The 5550-nt window shown below is 34.8% G+C and overlaps 1 pseudogene; it reads left to right on the top strand.

Annotated features, from left to right (window-relative positions):
- Positions 1 to 1811: 1811 nt before the first annotated feature.
- LOC112480827 lies at positions 1812 to 1930 on the top strand (annotated as a pseudogene).
- The last annotated feature ends 3620 nt before the right edge of the window (positions 1931 to 5550 follow it).

Genomic DNA, 5550 nt, shown 5'->3' with positions numbered 1-5550 from the left:
ATGTTGATTTAACACAATCAAGCATTATATCAAAAACTATAGATTATCTCTACATTAACTGGGTAATTTCAGAAAATTAGAAAATGACAATTCTTTGTTAAGAATTCAAACTTCTTATTATTTGATTTAAAATATTTATGTTAGAAAATTAATGAGAAAAAACTGACATCAACATAACTGAAAGTATAAATGTTATGTGTATATATATATATGTATATATATATATATATATATGTGTGTGTGTGTGTATATATATATATTTTTTTCTTTCATTGAGTTCACCACTAGGTAAAGGTAGTACTTTTTACAATTTTTTGTTGTAAAAAATTATCAAAATAATTTAAAGAATAGTACAATGATCACTACCTATATTAATAATTGTTAACATTTCACCATGTTTTCATTATCATTCTCTATATATTTGTGCTGTGTGCGTGTGTGTGTGTGTGTGTATCTTAGCCATTTGAAATTAAGTTGTAGACATTGTGAAACTTCATCTTTAAATAGTTCAGCATGTAGTACCCAAGAATAAGGGCATTCATATTCCAGTATCTGAATCATATGTACTTAATCGTATACAAACGCTAAGAGTAAGGCAGCAGAAGTGATCCTCCCTGAGCACAGGCAATAATAGGGTGCATTACCTGTAAAGAATTAAAAAAACATAATACAATCTGACCATGAGCTGGCAATTCTAAATAATGTCAGTGATAAAATAATTATGCCTAAAAATTTTTTTGTTTAGCTGTAGACAAATGCTGTATACTGTTGAATAATATATATAAATAAGATTCAAATTAGCACTTTTTACTACTTATATTTAAATATACATTGGATTCTGTGGACAAAAAAGAGGGCTCTGTAATAACTCTAACGGAAAGTAACCTCACAGGGCGATCTGATCGTAAATTTCTAACTGGGCAGATCATGGTGGGTAGTCACGTCTCAGGCCTGTAAAAGGTTTATTTTCACCTTAAGCAAGTCTTGTCCATTGTTTTTGTGCATCTAAGTTAACACATCTTTGAAATGCCTCTTTTTCAGACCCCTGGAATAACAACCCTAAAGAGAGCACATGATATCATTACTATCCTGTAATCCAATCATAGAGATTTCTCTGCCCTGCCTTCTCCCATATAATCTTCCTTACGTTCCCTCCTTAATTCTAAACATATAGAAGAAACTGCAAACTGTCATTCGCTGGAGAATTTGCGATCTTGCTTCCTGGCAATGTCATCAGGTTCAAATAAACTCGTAATAATTCTCTACAGCTTTGAACGTTCTTACATTAACAATTCTAATGGCAGTTAAAGAATTCCCAGTTACACAATTGGCACCTGGCATGTTGGGACTGAACTACAAGTATTTTGAAAATAAATTCTTAATGCCTTCGAATCCTTGAGTTAGATTGGGTGGGTTGAGGGTAAGGGAGAGACAGTTTGTGTCTGAAACCCTTGTGGTATTAACATTCCTGCATTTAAACAATAGATTTGAAATGAACAACATGGCATAGTGATTTTAAAGATAAAGAGAACTTGAGTAACTTCAGTTCTATTTATATATGACCAGTCAGAGTCGTTAATTTGAGTTAGAACTGCAAGGTGAAATATGTTTGTTTAGTAGTTATTCAACGTTTTCTGATATCTAAACAGCTTTTAGTTTTGTGGAGAGAATTCAGATATGGGCCAGGCCTGGTTTTATATAGACTTGATCTCATCAAAGTTTTGGGGAAAACACTGAAATGCATGACTTGGAGCAGGATGGAATCTCTGAGCAGGAGGCTAACAAGTTTTTGTTCATACATGAAATATCTTGTCTATGGCCATGCTACCCTGAACAAGCCTCATGCTGTCCTATCTCGGAAGCTAAGCAGGGTCGGGCCTGGTTTGTACTTGGATGGGTGACCACCTAGGAAGACCAGGTGCTGTAGGCATAAAAAATAAAGGATTGTAAACTGACAAAGCCCTTGAATCTGTGAGGTCAACCAAGGGTTGCTTCGCCTAAAAAAATAAATAAAATGAAATATATCAGTTAACTTGAATATCTTTATTTTAGTTGAGATTCTTCTTGTTTAATTACAATTAAACACTAATGTTATTATTCATAACATTAAAAGACCAGGATGTAGGTCTAATATTTTCCCTTAAAATTAATATAATAGAATAAATTCATTACATTTTTTCTTTTTTGTATGTAATTTTTCTTATTTATTTTACTGGCACATTTTATATATACAAAGTTCAATAAAATAAAATTCTAGTCATTATTATTAATTTGGTTTCATGATTATTACTGAAAATAATTTTGCTGTATAGAGAATTAGGGGTTTAAAAATGATTGGCTTCAGGTAACAAAATAGATATAGCACTGGTCACGCCAAAAATATTAACAATAATTTCCTATTTTTATTAATATCCAACCGTGAAAAACAATATAAATGAAACCACTTTAAAATGGAGTAGGCTGAAAAATTTGAAAACATTTATTCATAAACATATATGTACCCCTTTGTTCATTGCGATGTTATTCATGCTGCAATGTGTCCCTTGATGATTGGATAAAGAAAGATATGATACATATATACAAGAAATACTTCTCAGCCATAAGAAAAGATAAAGTTGAGAACAATATGATTTCACTAATATGTGGGATACAAAACTGAAAGCAACAAACGAACAAACAAGATAAACAAGAGCTCATAGACACAGACAACAGCATGGTGGTTACCAGAGGGAAACTGGGGTTGGGAGGGAAGTAGATAAGGGTTAAGGGGGTCAAATATATGGTGTCAAAAGGAAACTTAACTTTGGGTGGAGAACACACAATGTGATATACAGATATGTGTTATAATTGTACACTTGAAACCTATATAATTTTATTAACCAATGTTACCCCAATTTTTTTAAATAAATAAATAATGAATGGATGAATGAATGAATGAATGCATGAATAAATAGAATGCCATCCCAGAGAAACTGCCATGCGCGTCTTATGCCTCAAACCTTTGGAATGTTAAAACAGGGCAAAATAACCTTTGGACTGGGCCTAAAGCAACATGTGCCCCAAATAACTGCAAAGATAACAAGAAAGCAGATATTATGACTACAGGACTGATGACTATTGATCTGAAAATTAAAAACTGAAAATTGGAAACATTCTTTAGAATTAGTGTCATTATGCTACTTATCTACACTATAGAAATTCCTTTCTTTTATTAATGTAATTGTTTCCCTTCCCTTTCTCATAAATACCCCTTGCCTTTGCCTCTTAATGGAACACTATTTGGGTTTCTTCTTGAACTGGTGGTTCCTGAATAGCTATTCTTTTTTTGTCTCAAATAGATACTTGTTGCCTCTCATTTTGGCCTTTTATTTTTAGGTTAAGACAACCAAGTGGCACTTTTTAGGCTCTAGATTTTGCAGAACTTGGTCAAATTGAGGAGGAGGGAGAAGAGTCTTAGATATTTCCACTATCTTATTCTCCCTAGAAAATATTAGAGCAAGAGAAGAAACCAGATTACTAAAGCTTAGTAATATGTTAATAACAATAACAACAAAACAATAATAATGTATTTAGAGAGCTCTTGCTAATTGGTCTGTCAGAAAATAAATCACAACAGTTTTGCAGAATTTTATGGCCTTGTTCCATCTAGAAATAAAGGACTACCCAGAACAGAATGGGGAGATTCTGGAGGGCTTGATAAATTGGAAAGGAGGTAGGGACTTTTGGCTGCTGCCCCAGTGCCAGCTGAGGGTGACTGCAGACTGCTGGCAGCAAAACAATAATTCCAGGAGGTAAAAATGTTTTCTTTGTGCTACTGCCTCAAAAAGCCCTCAGGTTAGAGAAAAATAAAGTGATTCAGTTCCTTCCTCTTTTTCTTGAATTGTAAGCAGTAACTCTGGAAAATCTATCTTGGCTTTGTCTAACGTTTCTTCCACTTTATCCTTTTTTCTCCCAGTTGGGGATGCAGTAGAGAGAGGATAAAAGCATGCAATCTGGGTAGGTTTTAATCTTTACCAACCTGGGTAAATTACTTACCCTCCCTTTATTCACAAATGGGAATAAGAATGGTAATAATGGTTAACATTTATTGAATACTCACTATACACTAGGAGCTGTTTATAAACACTTTGTGTGTATTAATTTGTTTAACCCTCACAGCAACCCCATGGGGTTAGAGCTGTTATTAATCCCTTTTTATAGAGAGGAAACTGAAGTTAAGTAACTGCCCAAGTTTGTCTTATTGGTACCTTTGAAACCAGGTTGCTGGAGATATTAAATATGATAATGCATGTAAAACTCTTAGATTAGTGCTGACAGTGTTGAATTTTACCCTAGCCCTATGATCCTGAAAAATAGCAATGGTTAAAGAAATCCCCAACCCACTGTGTTCTGAAAGATGGTTTACTGCAAAGAACCATCCTTATCTTATAGGACTTGCATAAGATCCATGGGTGTTCCTTCGTTTACCTACAATAAAGGCCACAGACCCTGCAAATTCACATTCTTTGCCTCATAAATAATTGGCTGAACTGTTTTGCCCCCAGTAATCAATCAGAACAAAATGCTTGGTAACCAAGCTTTGGTTAGGATTCTCTTCTTTTAGGCCCCTAAACTTTGACCTATTCTCAGCCTGAGCTAGTACAGCCCCTCCTTAGCAACCTCCTTGGAAAATAGGTTGACCTCAGGGTCATTCTCTGATCTAGTACACATCAGCCATCTCACCCTTTCATCCTATTTTCCCACTTTGGATTCTTCCTAGCCTGTTTACCCATCTCTGTTAACTTTTTTTTGTTTTTGTTTTGTTTGTTTGTTTTTTTGCGTAACACATAAGACACTTGCAGATCTCATTGTCAAAGAATTCTCCCCATTGCACTAGACCTCTCCCCTTAGTTCCTTCTTCCCCCATCTCCCGTTCTTATAACAATCCTTTCAAATGAACTCTCTCTTTACCTAGGAAATCTGGATTTATTTTTTATTTGGCAGTGCCTGGCATATAGTAAGCACTCAGTAATAGTAGCTACTATTATTAATATTTTCTTTCACCCTCTTCCTATGTTCTGTGCTAAAACTTTGCTGGTATAGGCAAGAAGCAATGAGGGAATCCAGCCCAGCTTGCTCCTTACACATTATGGGTGTATATTAATCTTGGTCCTAAAAGGAAATAGAAGGTACAGTAAAACCTGTACAATTTGTGGATTTATTTACAATGGAGACTGGTTTTAAAAAACGTGGCTAGTGTAGAACCACAAGTGATAGTAGCAACAGAGTTTTCACCATCTCTGGGTTCAAGGGGATAAAAGGAGACAAATGTTGCCAGAACATAGAAGAACAGAGTCACATAGAGCAATTTGAAAGCTGAAAACAGTTCAGCTAATTATTGACCTTCAATCGATCAAATGACCCAACAAATCTGGGTGAGAGAATACTCAACCTTAGTCACCTCCTTCCCTTGGATCTTCTTTTGTGACACTCCACTGACTAAATCCAACAGAAAGCTAGAGGGCACAGGAGCCCTATTAATGTAATTCACAACAAGTGTGCCTCATGGAG

The sequence above is a fragment of the Pteropus alecto genome, unplaced genomic scaffold, assembly GCF_000325575.1.
Source record: "Pteropus alecto unplaced genomic scaffold, ASM32557v1 scaffold20, whole genome shotgun sequence".
NCBI lineage: Eukaryota > Metazoa > Chordata > Mammalia > Chiroptera > Pteropodidae > Pteropus > Pteropus alecto.
This window is presented reverse-complemented; position numbering and strand designations above follow the sequence as displayed.